The following is a 16,388-nucleotide window of genomic DNA, read 5'->3' as shown; positions in this document are numbered from 1 at the left end:
AGATATATTCGTGAAATTAGTGACTGAGGAACTGAAGAAAATTCTGATAATCTTAGTAGTCAGCAGAAGACTGCAATCAAACAACTGAGCAAACTGAATCATCTTGTCATCAAACCCTCAGATAAAGGGGGCAATGTTGTTATATGTCCAGCCGACCTCTATGAGAAAGAGGCATATCGTCAATTACGTGATTCGCAATGTTACAAAAAACTAACATTGAATCCACTGATCTCCTTTCAGACAGCATTGGACAAGATATTACAGACGGCATATGAGAAGGGGATAATCAACCAAAAAGAATTAAGATGCCTACATGTCGACCATCCAAAAATAGCTACCTTTTATATGCTACCCAAAGTGCATAAGAACGATAAAACTCCCCCAGGCCGACCTATCGTTTCAGGTATGAACAATATATGCAAACCTATCTGCAAATTGGTGGACCATTTCCAATGACCTCTAGTTGAAAATCTCCCTTCTTACTTGAAGGACACGGGCGATATTTTACGTAAAGTGAATGGCCTACAGCTAGAACCCGATATGCTGATAGTGACTTGCAACGTGGAATCCTTATATACATCTATTCGGCACAAAGATGGATTACAGGCGGCATCCCATTTCCTGTCCATGTCAAATGTGGAAGGTGAGTACGGATCATCAATCATCTCCATGCTTAATTTCGCATTACATCACAATTTTTTCACGTTCAAGGGGTCCTTCTACCTACAGCTCTAGGGCACCGCGATGGGGGCGTCTTGTGCGCCTTCATACACGGACCTGTTCCTGGGGCTGTGGGGGAGGGGGATCTTCCTGAGAGAACCTGTGAATCAGATTGAGAAGGTACACTTGTGGAATCGGTATATTGATGATGTACTTATGATATGGCAGGGTACCTTGGAAGATCTACAATCCTTTATGACATCCTTGAACAATAACGATCTTAATATTCACCTCACATATAAGGCGGGACGAAACAACATGGAATTTTTGGATGTCCTTTTATGAGTAGAATAATGATGATGGATACATATAAACGGATCTCTTTCGTAAACCAACTTCGGTTAATACCCTTCTTCATGCAAAATCAGCACACCCTAAAAAACTGGTGAACATAATACCAATAGGGCAGTTTTTACGGCTGAGAAGAATTTGTTCTCGTGATAGTTAATTTGAGATACGGGCAACAGAATTATATGAGAGATTTCTGGAAAGAGGGTACAGTGAATCTTCACTCAGAAGAGGATATCAAAGAGCAAAGCATTCCAAGAGAGAAACCCTTCTGTACAACCGATCCCCTTTGCAAAAGTCCAAATGTGACAAGGTATGATTTATTACATCATATAATTCGGGCCATACAGAAGTAGCATCTATTCTGAATAAATATTGGAATATCCTGCTGATGGATCACACTGCTAAGAAGTATTTACCAATATACCCAGCAATAACCTATAGACGAGAAAAAAATCTTCGCAACGTATTGGTCCACAGCCACCATCAGAATACCAAGTCCAATAGATTATTTGACTCAAAAGGCCCTAAATGGGGATGCCGCCCGTCTGGCAATTGTGTAGCATGCCCAAACATCCTGTCCACAACAGCCTTTAGGGATGCCTCAGGCCACAAAGAGTGCCAAATCACACATACTATTACATGTAACACGGTTGGCGTAATTTATATCGCCAGTTGTCCTTGTCAACTTATGTATGCAGGCTTAACATCACGTGAATTAAAACGACGTACCAGAGAACACAATTTGGGTATACAGGCAGCAAGGGACGAAGAAGACATCGCCAGCCTCAAGACTATTCCCCGACATTTTAAGACACACCATTCCTGCGATGATTCTCTCTTAAAGGTAAGGGGGATTGATAGAATTTTTGTAGGGAGCAGGGGTGGTAATTGGAAACGCCTTCTGGCACAACAAGAGGTCAAATGGATCTTTGAGTTGAATACTGTGGCTCCCCATGGTCTTAATGAAAGTCTGAGTTTTTCACCTTTTCTATAATAGGTATATATGTGTGAACCCCATTCACACATATATACTTATCGTGTGTCTCTATTATATGTACTTGTAGGTCTTTTTTATCATGAGTGGGTTATCGATGGCTTGGGTAGCCGTATACCCAATTTTATTCTCATAGGTTGTTCTTTCATAATTTTCTGTATTCATTTTATTATTTTTTATTCTTTTTCTCTAGAATGTTGAATCGTTCGTCATTCTCAATGCTGATCCACAAGAAAAGACAACCTATATATTAGTGTTTTTGATGATATATGCACTTGCACTTTATTATTATATTTAATATGTATGAATCTCAAGTGGGGTTTGACCATGTGGAACGTCTTAGTTCCATCTGCTCATACCCCCATATGCACTTGCACTTTTATTCACTTATCGTACTTGATGTAATTATATATGCACATGTAGTGTTTTTATGCTTGGCTTGTTTTGACACATTTATTCACAGTATCTGTGGTAGTAAGCACACAGGGAATAGACATAGCCAATATTACTTATGGTATGCTTTTTCATGCTGCACAATGCTTGCAAAGGGCTATTTTGCTCTATTTGACTGCCTATGACGCCACTTCCGGTTTTGCGTTCCACAGTGGAACGCATTTCACTTCCGGTTATCGGCACACGACCTGGCTGCTCTTTTCCCTGTGTTCATATACACTATCTACATCACTTTTCCCACATTTTGACCAGTGTAAGTACTGCCTCTGTTAGGAAACTATGGTTTTTTGATTAGATTGTTTGCACACTAACGGTTCTACTTAACAGGTAGTGACGATGTGCGTTCCAAGCTGGAGCGCACGCCGCCTACATCCTCTTGTGTGGTCACACAAAATCACATACACCAAGTGTTTTTAATTTAGTTCATTAACACACATATAAAAAGCCCTGCCAGTCATTACATCCACATATCCCCTTGAGGAAGCTAACGCGAAACGTGCGTCGGGTGTCTGGGACACCTTCTCTAGTTAGTATACTACAACCTGCTTTTATCCTCTTGCCTCCACATGTTGGTTATGCACTTGGCACTTTATATAGCATGCTGCTGATGTTTGTTATACCCTATCACTGTGAAGCTGTCGCTTATGGGGTGGTATAAGTAATTGCTTGAACATGCTTGTAGGAGGATAGCTATACTGTCCTCATACACGTTAGCACGGTGTGTAATCTGACATGTAGCTAAACCTTTCGTCCTCTGAGAGAGAAAAGAGACTGTTCCGCTTTAAGGTTCTCTTTATTGCTCGTAGACTGACAGGAAAGGTGAAACTACAGAATAAAACAGTAGCATTTAGAACATAAACATCCATGGTACATGGCATAAGGCACAAAATAATCTGCTATACATTCAGTATATGAGGTAATACAATGGTAGTGAGCTATCAGATACAATAAACATAATAAACTGCATTAAATGACACATAGATAGTGCTCTTACCGACTATGCTTGAAAACAGGCAGAATAACAGATGATGTAGCAGGAAAACCAGTGCGAATGTGCAGCTCCTGAGACATAAGATGGTGGCTGCTTGCTGTACCAGCACAAGACTAGCAAGAACCAGGAACTACCCACAAAGCTCTGGGTCTCCCATAATGCATAGAGAAAAACAGGCTAAATGAAATACCTAAACTCGTCAATAGATGGAAAATACAAATGTGATAGCACACTGCATCCAGCATTCTGCCCTGCCTCCTGGATGCAGTGTGCTATCACATTTGTATTTTCCGTTTGTATATGTATTTCGCCATAGTGATGTGCACCTACATACAGGTTGTGCTGACCCAATCCCCCACATTTTTTCGTCAATAGATGGTGCTGTTACCACACAATATAATGCAAATGACTTACCACACAGTAAATGCAATATCAATTGCTAAACAGACAGAAACAACTGGATCTTTACATGGGGACAGAACACTCCCCGCTTGACGTCAACCGACGTCACTATTGTATTTGTTGGGTGCAAACAGTAGAACGAGTTCTCCTACTGGTCTGAGGAACAATTTGGTCTCTCCCTGTCTCCGTATTTTCAATTCTACTTTGCGTATAATTCCGTCCTTACTCGTTTCTTTGTGACTGGCAGTCTTTCATTAGGACTACATCGCCGGTCTGGAGGTTAGGCTTACTGGTTTGCCACTTTCTACTCGGTTGCAGAGTGGGAATGTATTGCTTTTTCCACTTGTCCCAGAACGAGTTTGAGAGACTCTGTACTTGTCTCCATCGATTCTTGTAAAGATCTTTGGAATTGAATTCTCCAGGTGGAGCACAAATTTGTTCAGTCTTTTGGGTAAGTAGTGTGGCAGGTGTGAGAACCTTTGGGTCTACAAGTTCGAACATGGCAGTTTCTGTTGTGTTGGGCGTCGGTTTATACAAAAAGGTGGGGCCTGTAAACCAAATTGTATCCTTGAGACGGTCAGCAGCGACGGATCTAGTTGCTTGGTCCGCAGGGTTGAGATGTGTAGGTATATATTTCCATTGTTCAGGAGAGGTAGATCTTCTGATCCTTAGAACTCTGTTATTGACGTAGACATAGAAGCGTCTAGCTTCATTACAGATATATCCCAGTACTATCTTGCTATCTGTATAGAACTCAGAATCTTTAATCTCTAGGTCCATTTCTGCAGCGATGAGTTCGGCTAACTCCACCGCTAACACCGCGGCACATAGTTCCAGGCGTGGTATTGTGTGTTCCTGGAGTGGCGTTAGTTTTGCTTTACTCATGACGAACCCTACATGGCATTGTCCGCTGGTATATAACGTCTTCAAGAAAGCTACAGCCGCAATTGCTTTGACTGAAGGATCGCAGAAAACACAAAGTTTTTGTGTCTAAACCTTGGTAGTTGGTACAGAAACATATGGACGAGCTATGTGAAGATCCGATAAGGCTGTAAGGGAATTCTTCCAGGCCATCCACGTGGTTCTTTCCTTCATGGGAAGGGGACTGTCCCAGTTCGACCCTTCTCTGGTGAAGTCTCTTAATATAGCTTTACCTTCGATGAGTATAGGAGCTGCAAATCCCAGTGGGTCATATAAACTGCTTATGGCCGACAGTACTCCTCTGCGAGTAAAGGGTTTTTCTTCTCTGCTAACCTGGAAAGTGAAAGTATCAGCTTTTATGTCCCATAGTAGGCCAAGGCTCCGTTGTATCAGAGGTGAGTCAAAGCCCAGGTCTAAATCCTTCAAGTCTTCTGAATGGTCTTGAGAAGGAAAGGCTTCCATCAATTTCTGGCTGTTAGAAGCGATCTTGTGTAGCCTCAGGTTTGACAGAGAGAGCATCTCTTGGGTTCTTTTAAGAAGACTGATTGCAGTATCATCTGAGGGCATTGATTTCAGACAGTCATCCACATAGAAGTCCTTCTCTACAAAGAGTCTGATATCCGCTCCGTACTTTTCTTCTACTTTCTGAGCTGCGCGTCTTAATCCATAGATGGCGACTGCAGGAGAAGGACTATTGCCAAAGATGTGAACTTTCATACGATACTCTGTAACATCTTTAGAGGGATCGTTGTCCTTGAACCATAGGCATCTCAAGAAATTTCTATGTTCCTTCTTAACTAGGAAGCAGTGGAACATCTGTTGGATATCAGCCGTGAATGCAACGGAGTCTCTGCGAAAACGGAGAAGCACTCCTATGAGCTTGTTGTTTAGATCCGGGCCTGACAGCAAAACGTCGTTCAATGATACGCCTTCACACTTGGCACTTGAGTCAAACACTACTCTGATCTGACCTGGCTTCTTCGGGTGATACACGCCATACATGGGCAGGTACCAGCGCTCTTCTGAGTCTCGAAGTACAGGTGATAGCTCTGCATTACCGTTCCGGAATATCTTTTCCATGAAGGTAAAGAAGTGATCTCTCATCTCAGGGTTGCTTCGTAGGTTGTGCCTGAGAGAGACAAATCGCTTGAAAACTTGCTCTCTATTGTTGGGTAAGCGTTGTCTTTGAGGCTTAAAGGGTAGAGGTGCAACCCAGCTTCTTGTTTCGTCCTGCACCATTCCCTGCTCCATTATATCTAGGAACAGTCTATCTTTGAATCACATCGCTATACGATTGTCTTCTTTAGTTTTTCGGAAGACTGTGGATCCCAGGTGGTCTTGATTGGCATCCCAGACGAAGTCATCGTAGGTGGGACCTGCAAAGGTACCTGGTGATGAAGTGCTTTGAGGCAGTTCCTTGATGAAGAAGTGATTTTCGCATGGTTGGAGAAGAGATGGGCGTCCATTCTCAAGTGTAATGGTAAGCATGCTGTGGACAGTTGTTGGTTTGTGTACACCTCCCAAACAGACTTCTCCTATAATGACCCATCCTAGGTCAAGTCTTTGGGCGTATGGAGCGTTGTGAGGTCCATTAATCTGCTGTCTAACCTTGTGGACCTGTAGGATGTCCCTCCCGAGGAGTAATACTATCTGAGCTTCAAGATCAAGGTTCGGGATCAGGTGTCTTATACGCTTCAGGTGAGGCTGATGTGCTGCTACTTCTGGCGTGGCTATCTTGGACCTGTTGTCAGGAATCTGGTTACATTCCAGTATAGTTGGTAAAGGCAGACACATTTGACCATCGCTGGACTCAACTATGTAGCCGCTTGCCCTCCTTCCTGCTGTTTCCACAGTACCAGCACAAGTTCTTAGAGAGTAGGGGGCACCGGGTCCTTTGAGGTCGAAGCTATCAAAGAAGGCAGACTTCGCTAACGACCTGCTGCTTTGATCGTCTAGAATTGCATACACTTTGATGGCTTTGTTTCGATCGTTTGCTGGGTAAACCTTCACTAGGGAGATTTTAGAGCAGGATCTGCCTCCCCTGAGGTCTTTGCGAACCTCTGTACATTTAGAAGTAACTGCCAAAGTGTCAGTATTTGTGTCCTTCAGCTCCCCGCTATGCTCTTAGGTTTTGGGTGAAGCCCACGATGGTGGCCCAGGGTGTAGAGCTGTGTTATGGTTTGAGCTGTCACATTCGGCACACTTTGCACTAACCTCACAGTCCCTGGCGAAGTTGAAGAGCAGCATTTAAAACAGATGTTGTTCTCCTTGAGGAAGGTCTTGCAATCTTCCAATGACTTTTCTCTGAAGGTTCTGCACTTAAGTAGAGAATGAGGCTTCCTGTGTAAGGGACACTGGTCGGGTCCTTGGGTTTGTCTCCTCCTTGATAGGAGCTGAACTCTTTATGGACTGAACCTGTGGAAGAAACATTAATTTTGTGGACCTCCACCGTTGCCCTATGAGGTTTACTGACTGAGGTGGTGGCACATGACACCATGAAATCAAAGCTAGGATCATTTCTGATTTTTGCTTGTTCAGAGACAAAATCTACAAACACATTAAATGGAGGAAATGGTACATTGTAAGTCTGTTTATACCGAGAACCCTACATGACCCACTTCTCTTGCAGGTTGTATGGGAGCTTCTGAACTATGGGATTCACACCTCTAGCAGTGTCAAGGAATATCAATCCCACCAGATCCCCTTCTGCCTTTGCTACACTCAGCTCCATTAATAAGTCACTTAACTCTCTAAGCTTTGAATAGCCTTTGTTTGCTATTTTAGGAAAGTCCTCAATTCTCTTAAATAAGGCGCTTTCTATGACCTCTGCTGCGCCATAAACCTCATCAAGTCTATCCCAGACCCTTTTTAGACCAATGTCTGGATAATTTACATTGATGTCTCTAATCCTTCTAGCGTGTTCGGCGGACTCACTTCCCAGCCATTTTACCAGGAGATCCAGTTCCTCACTACATGACAGACCTAAGTCTCTGATGGCATTTTGGAAGGAAGCTCGCCAAGCTTGATAATTCTCAGCACGGTCGCTGAACTTTACAAGTCCCTTGGTGACCAGCTCACGTCAAGCAAGAAACCTGGCAAAGTCCATTGTGGCTTGATTGGCGCTGGAACGGGCTGGTGGTGTGTTGTCAGAGTGAATGTGTGGTGCACGGCCATACCTGTTGGAAGTCTCTGGTTTAATCCAGTCCGTGTAATACCGTTCTGAAGCAAAGGGCATCTCTCTTAGCAGGGCCAGATTTCTGATTTTCTGTTCTGGAGAGAAGTTGTTGTAGGCAGTTTCACTCTGATGTGTATTCTCTAGTCTGTTGCAAGGAGACTGATAGTCGACTTTCTGATGATCCGAATAAGCAGGTTGGCTTGGCTTGTCAACAAACCGCTTTTTATTAAGCTGTGGATCTGGGTCGTCGTCTGACTTGGAATGTTGATAGACGTATTGTAAGGTACGCTGTTCTGGATCTTGGTATTCAACTTCTGGATGGACAATGCTGCGATGACTCTTGGTTTCCTGAAGTTCTGTGGCTTCTAGAAATTCTGCTTCTGCTATGGCAGCTGCTGTCTCTTTATCTGCGGCGAGTTTTTCTAGAGTCGCTTCAAGTTGCGCTTTCTCCCTATTCAGAGAAGCTACAAGTCGCGCTTTCTCCAGCTTTATCTGCATCTCTTGTACTGTGAAGCTGGCTTTTGCCTTTGCAGCTTCTGCTTTTGCGCGGGCAATGGTGGCAGCTTCTCTGATCGATGTCCTATTAGAGCCACTTATCTGAGACCTTGTCTTAATGGAAGATGCTCGACTATTAGACATGTTGTGACTGTTAGGAGACTGCTGCGATATCTGTATGTAGGCTCTGCGTGGATAATGGCGGGCTCCGTATAGTCAGATATTTGGTGCGACTGTTAGGAGACTGTTGCGACATCCGTATGCAGGCTCTGCATGGATAATGGCGGCTCTGTCAGTCTGATCTTCAGAGCTTGTTCTTAGCAGTCGTTTCACTGCTGTCTTTGGCAGTTATTCACTGAGCTTGTTCTCAGCAGTCGTTTCACTGTACTGTCCTCATACACGTTAGCACGGTGTGTAATCTGACATGTAGCTAAACCTTTCGTCCTCTGAGAGAGAAAAGAGACTGTTCCGCTTTAAGGTTCTCTTTATTGCTCGTAGACTGACAGGAAAGGTGAAACTACAGAATAAAACAGTAGCATTTAGAACATAAATATCCATGGTACATGGCATAAGGCACAAAATAATCTGCTATACATTCAGTATATGAGATAATACAATGGTAGCGAGCTATCAGATACAATAAACATAATAAACTGCATTAAATGACACATAGATAGTGCTCTTACCGACTATGCTTGAAAACAGGCAGAATAACAGATGATGTAGCAGGAAAACCAGTGAGAATGTGCAGCTCCTGAGACATAAGATGGTGGCTGCTTGCTGTACCAGCACAAGACTAGCAAGAACCAGGAACTACCCACAAAGCTCTGGGTCTCCCATAATGCATAGAGAAAAACAGGCTAGATGAAATACCTAAACTCATCAATAGATGGTGCTGTTAAAACACAATATAATGCAAATGACTTACCACACAGTAAATGCAATATCAATTTCTTAACAGACAGAAACAACTGGATCTTTACCTGGGGACAGAACAATAGCAGTCTTATCAATATTTCCATTGAATATTGGGTCCCTATTTTTGTCCTGTGTATTTTATAGCCTATGTCTATGTTATTATATGTATTAATAAAGGAGGTACTTATTTTCATACTACCATGTTTGTCGTGCACAATTAATTGGTGAGGCTTATAGTACAGCATTGTGCATGGCACTTTAGCTTTGAAAACGATATCTTATAGGTGTTGTATTTCACTGTGACAAATGCAGCAAAGGCTGCAAATATATTATCTTGCCCAAAATGGGTGTTTTTTTAATAACAGAATATTAGTGCAGTTTTTCAAGCTTGTATTTCACTGTGACAAATGCAGCAAAGGCCGAAAATTATGTATCTTGCCCAAAATGGGTGTTTTTTTAAACCCAGAATATTATTGCAGTATTTAAAGCTTGTATTTCACAGTGTCAAATGCAGCAAAGGCCCCAGATGTAGGGTATTGCCAAAAATGGGTGTTTTTTTAAACCCACAATATTATTGCAGTATTTCAAACTTATATTTCACAGTGACAAATGCAGCAAAGGCCCCAGTTGTAGGGTATTGCCAAAAATGGGTGTTTTTTAAAACCCAGAATATAATTGCAGTATTTCAAGCTTGTCTTTCACAGTGACAAATGCAGCAAAGGCCCCAGATGTAGGGTATTGCCAAAAATTTGTGTTTTTTTAAGCCCAGTATACTGTATTATTGCAGTATTTAACCGCCTCCAGACCGCCTAACGCAGGATCGCATTCTGGAGGCGGCAGCTCCAGGCAGAGTCACGCATATACGAGTCATCTCGTGAGACGCGAGATTTCCTGTGAACGCGCGCACATAGGCGCACGCGTTCACAGGATCGGAAGGTAAGCGAGTGGATCTCCAGCCTGGAGATGCGATTTTTTTAACCCCTTGAAAGGCCTTATTCAGATGTCCGTATGTTTTTTACGGACGTCTGAATGGAGCCTTACAGGGGGGTGATCAATGAAAGGGGATGATCACCCCATATAGACTCCCTGATCACCCCCCTGTCATTGATCACCCCCCTGTAAGGCTCCATTCAGACGTCCGTATGTTTTTTACGGATCCACGGATACATGGATCGGATCCGCAAAACACATACGGACGTCTGAATGGAGCCTTACAGGGGGGTGATCAATGACGGGGATGATCACCCCATATAGACTCCCTGATCACCCCCCTGTCATTGATCACTCCCCTGTCATTGATCACCCCCCTGTAAGGCTCCATTCAGACGTCCGTATGTTTTTTACGGATCCGATCCATGTATCCGTGGATCCGTAAAAAACATACGGACGTCTGAATGGAGCCTTACAGGGGGGTGATCAATGACAGGGGGGTGATCACCCCATATAGACTCCCTGATCACCCCCCTGTCATTGATCACCCCCCTGTCATTGATCACCCCCCTGTAAGGCTCCATTCAGACGTCCGTATGTTTTTTACGGATCCGTGGATACATGGATCGGATCCGCAAAACACATACGGACGTCTGAATGGAGCCTTACAGGGAGGTGATCAATGACAGGGGGGTGATCACACCATATAGACTCCCTGATCACTCCCCTGTCATTGATCACCCCCCCTGTCATTGATCACCCCCCTGTAAGGCTCCATTCAGACGTCCGTATGTTTTTTACAGATCCACGGATACATGGATTGTATCCGCAAAACACATACAGACATCTGAATGGAGCCTTACAGGGGGGTGATCAATGACAGGGGGGTGATCACCCCATATAGACTCCCTGATCACCCCCCTGTCATTGATCACCCCCCTGTAAGGCTCCATTCAGACGTCCGCATGTGTTTTGCGGATCCGTGGATCCGCAAAACACGGACACCGCGGGTCCGCAAAACACATACGGACGTCTGAATGGAGCCTTACAGGGGGGTGATCAATGACAGGGGGGTGATCAATGACAGGGGGGTGATAACCCCATATACACTCCCTGATCACCCCCCTGTCATTGATCACCCCCCTGTAAGGCTCCATTCAGACATTTTTTTGGCCCAAGTTAGCGGAAATAGTTTTTTTTTTTTTTCTTACAAAGTCTCATATTCCACTAACTTGTGTCAAAAAATAAAATCTCACATGAACTCACCATACCCCTCACGGAATCCAAATGCGTAAAAATTTTTAGATATTTATATTCCAGACTTCTTCTCACGCTTTAGGGCCCCTAAAATGCCAGGGCAGTATAAATACCCCACATATGACCCCATTTCGGAAAGAAGACACCCCAAGGTATTCCGTGAGGAGCATATTGAGTCCATGAAAGATTGAAATTTTTGTCCCAAGTTAGCGGAAAGGGAGACTTTGTGAGAAAAAACAAAAAAAAATCAATTTCCGCTAACTTGTGACAAAAAAAAAAAATGATATGAACTCGCCATGCCCCTCATTGAATACCTTGGGGTGTCTTCTTTCCAAAATGGGGTCACATGTGGGGTATTTATACTGCCCTGGCATTTTAGGGGCCCTAAAGCATGAGAAGAAGTCTGGGATCCAAATGTCTAAAAATGCCCTCATAAAATGAATGTGGGCCCCTTTGCGCATCTAGGCTGCAAAAAAGTGTCACACATGTGGTATCGCTGTACTCAGGAGAAGTTGGGGAATGTGTTTTGGGGTGTCATTTTACATATACCCATGCTGGGTGAGATAAATATCTTGGTCAAATGCCAACTTTGTATAAAAAAAATGGGAAAAGTTGTCTTTTGCCGAGATATTTATCTCACCCAGCATGGGTATATGTTTAAAGACATCCCAAAACACATTTCCCTACTTCTCCTGAGTACAGTGATACTAGATGTGTGACACTTTTTTGCAACCTAGGTGGGCAAAGGGGCCCACATTCCAAAGAGCACCTTTCGGATTTCACAGGGCATTTTTTACACATTTTGATTTCAAACTACTTACCACGCATTAGGGCCCCTAAAATGCCAGGGCAGTATAACTACCCCACAAGTGACCCCATTTTGGAAAGAAGACACCCCAAGGTATTCCGTGAGGGGCATGGCGAGTTCCTATAATTTTTTATTTTTTGTCACAAGTTAGCGGAAAATTATGATTTTTTATTTTATTTTTTCCTTACAAAGTCTCATATTCCACTAACTTGTGATAAAAAATAAAAACTTCCATGAACTCACTATGCCCATCATGAAATACCTTGGGGTGTCTTCTTTCCAAAATGGGGTCACTTGTGGGGTAGTTATACTGCCCTGGCATTCTAGGGGCCCTAATGTGTGGTAAGTAGTTTGAAATCAAAATGTGTAAAAAATTACCTGGGAAATCCGAAAGGTGCTCTTTGGAATGTGGGCCCCTTTGCCCACCTAGGCTGCAAAAAAGTGTCACACATCTGGTATCGCCATACTCAGGAGAAGTTGGGCAATGTGTTTTGGGGTGTCATTTTACATATACCCATGCTGGGTGCGATAAATATCTCGGCAAAAGAAAACTTTTCCCATTTTTTTTATACAAAGTTGGCATTTGACCGAGATATTTCTTTCACCCAGCATGGGTATATGTAAAATGACACCCCAAAACACATTGCCCAACTTCTCCTGAGTACGGCTCAGGAGAAGCAAAGGCCCCAGATGTAGGGGATTGCCAAAAATGGGTGTTTTTTTAAACCCAGAATATTATTGCAGTATTTTAAGCTTGTATTTCACAGTGACAAATGCAGCAAAGGCCCCAGATGAAGGGTCTTGCAAAAAATGGGTGATTTTTTTAAACCCAGAATATGATTGCAGTATTTCAAGCTTGTACTTGACTGTCACAAATGCACATATGCTGTGCTGGTGAAATGAACTTGTATAAAACGGCCGCTGACGCTTACCTAACTAACAGATGGATAAAAGTTATTTTTCTGTGTCACTGGGCTCAGGGCAGGTTAAAAAAAATTGTGCACTGCACCCACAAAACAACATCGCTGTTGATCGCTGAGTTAACAAGCACTTCTGATAAAGATTCTTTCCTATTCTCTCCCTCACAGCAGGAGCTTCCTATCCCTACACTAATAAGAGCAGTTTGCTGTGAAGCGCTCCATTACTCCAGCTTATATAGAGGCTGGGTCACATGCTGCACTGGCCAATCACAGACATGCCATTAGTTGGCATCGCTGTGATGGCTTCTAAGGGCACACAAGTTAAACGCTTATGTATTGGCCTTTCAAAAAGCACTATTAAGGCCGCTTTCACACTACCATTTTTTTTTTTTCGTTTTGCGGGACGTTTTTTGTGTTACGTATACGGTCCGTATACGGAACCATTTATTTCAATGGGTCTGCAAAAAAAAACGGAATGTACTCCGCATGCATTCCGTTTCCGTGTTTCCGTATCTCCGTTCCGTGCAAAGATAGAACATGTCCTATATTTGGCCGCAAATCACGTTCCGTGGCTCCATTAAAGTCAATGGATCCGCAAAAAATAAAACTGAATGCATACAGAAATGCATCCGTATGTCTTCCGTATCTGTTCTGTTTTTTGCGGAACCATCTATTGAAAATGTTATGCCCAGCCCAATTTGTTCTATGTAATTACTGTATACTGTATATGCCATACGGAAAAATGTAACGGAAAAACGGAACAGAAAGGGAAACACAACGGTAACAAAAAATGGAACAACGGAAAATACTGAAATAGCCATATGGTAGTGTGAAAGAGCCCTAACTCACCGAACACCGAACCCAAACTTTTACTGAAAAGTTTGGGTTCGGGTCCGGCGTCCAAAAAACCTTTTATGCCGCTGTATTTACCTAAGGCAGGGACCATTATTTGTTCTGGGTGGTGGCGGATATTTGTGGGCTGCCATGAGGAAATTCAATTAAACGTGGTCGACTCGTCACATGTGTTGAATTCCTCCGAGATCCATTCCTCATTCATTTTTGGAAATGTGAAGTAGTCCACACTGTCGTGAGCTAGGCGAGTGCGCTTATCGGTCACGATCCCCCCTGCTGCTCTGAACGTCCTTTCGGACTGGACACTTGACGAGGGGCAAGCCAAGAGTTCCATGGCAAATTGTGCCAGCTCTGACCACAGGTCAAGCCTGCACACCCAGTAGTTCATGGGTTCCTCGCTTCTCAGAGCGTCCACATCGGCCGTTAACCCGATGTAGTCGGACACCTGTCGGTCTAGGCGTTCCCTGAGGCTGGATCCGGAGGACGGCTGTCGATGGGTTGGCTGCTAGAATGATCTCATATCCAAAGTGATCAACACATCTTCAAACCGCCCTCTTCTTGTATGCGCTTTTGGATTGGTACCCGCAACTGTTTCTCTGTGAGTGAAAATTCCTCTGCCAGTGCCCGCAAAAGAATGCAGCATTTCTCAAAGCGAGGTCTAAAAATGCTGCATTCTGACAGCCCTCTGTGATGCTGGTAACATGTCTGCTATTTTGTGTTTGTTGCCACCCAGAACTGGTCCTTGCCCTTTATGCTTTTTATATGGGGGTCCCTCTTCAAACACTGGAGCATGAAGGCCCTCATTTGCACTAGACTGGAAGCGGTGGAGTGGCCTGGCTCCTACTCATCGCCCAGGAGAATGTCCGCCTCGGTCTCCTCCGCCCATCCACGGACAAAACCAGGGATCCCAGAGAAGTTTAAAGCATGCTCTTCTTGCTTCTCCTCCTTTCTCCAGGCACCATCCTCCTCTGACTCCTCTTCAGACTTGTCTCAGATGGAGTAGCCTCCTCTGGGAATTCATTCAGCATTGTGACTTCCTCATCTTCCTGCTACTGCTCCTCGATGGCTTGATCAATGACACAACGCAATGCACACTCCAGAAAGAAGGTGTATGATACGATGTGACTGATGGCGCCCTGGCTGCGTCTGACCAGTTTGATGATCTCATCAAATGGCTGCAGAAGTCTGCATGTGTCCCGCATGAGTAGCCACTGGCGCTGTGGAAAAAAAAACAAGCTCCCCAGAACTTGTCCTGCCGCAGAGTTCGTACAGGTAGTCGTTAACAGCATGTTTCTGCTGGAGAAGCCTATCAAGCATATACAAGGTGAAATTCCAGCATGTAGGGTAGTCACAAATCAGACGTCTGACGGGCAAGTGGTGTCACTGCTGAACGTCAGCAAGGCGAGCCATGGAGGTGTAAGATCTTCTAAAATGGGCAGTGATTTTCCTGGCCTGCCGCAAGACGTCCTTCACCCCGGGATATTAGGCAACGAATCGCTGCACAACTTAGTTTAGGACGTGTGCCTTGAATGGCACGTGTGTCATTTTGCCCTGTTTCAGCGCGCTCAGCAGATTGGCACCGTTGTCGCACACCACTTTACCAACTGTCAAATTGAGCGGGGTTAGCCACTGATCGGCCTGTTACCGCAATGCTGAAAGCAGTGCAGGACCGGTGTGGCTCTTGGCTTCCAGGCACAAGAGCCGCAGTTCAGTATGGCAACGTCTCACCTGGCACGTCAAATAGGTTCTGGGGAGATTGGGGGGCGCAGTGGAAGAGGCGGTAGCAGTGGAAATGTAGGAGTCAGCTGAGGAGGAGATGGAGGATGGAGTAGGAGGAGGAGAAGAGGCTGGCCTGCATGTAATCCGTGGTGGTAACACCAAATCCATACTGGTGCCATGGCTTGCATGCTTGACGGCCGTCAGAAGGTTCACCCAGTGGGCAGTAAAAGTTATGTACCTTCCCTGCCCGTGTTTGCTAGACCACGTGTCTGTGGTCAGATGTATCTTGGCATCTACACTGTGTGCCAGAGATACATTCACTTGCTGCTGAACGTGGCCATATAGCTCCAGAATGCCCTTCTGGTCGAAATATTTCCTTTCAGGGACCTTCCATTGTGGTGTGCCAATGGCCACAAATTTTCTAAAAACCTCTGAGTCCACCAGTTTATTTGGCAGTAGTTAGCCGGCTAGCAGTTCCGACAAGCCAGCGGTCAGCCGTTGGGCAAGAGGGTTATCCGGCATCATCATCTTTTTTCGCTCGA

Source organism: Bufo bufo, chromosome 3 (genome assembly GCF_905171765.1).
Source record: "Bufo bufo chromosome 3, aBufBuf1.1, whole genome shotgun sequence".
Taxonomy (NCBI): domain Eukaryota; kingdom Metazoa; phylum Chordata; class Amphibia; order Anura; family Bufonidae; genus Bufo; species Bufo bufo.
Note: the sequence above shows the minus strand (reverse complement) of the source record.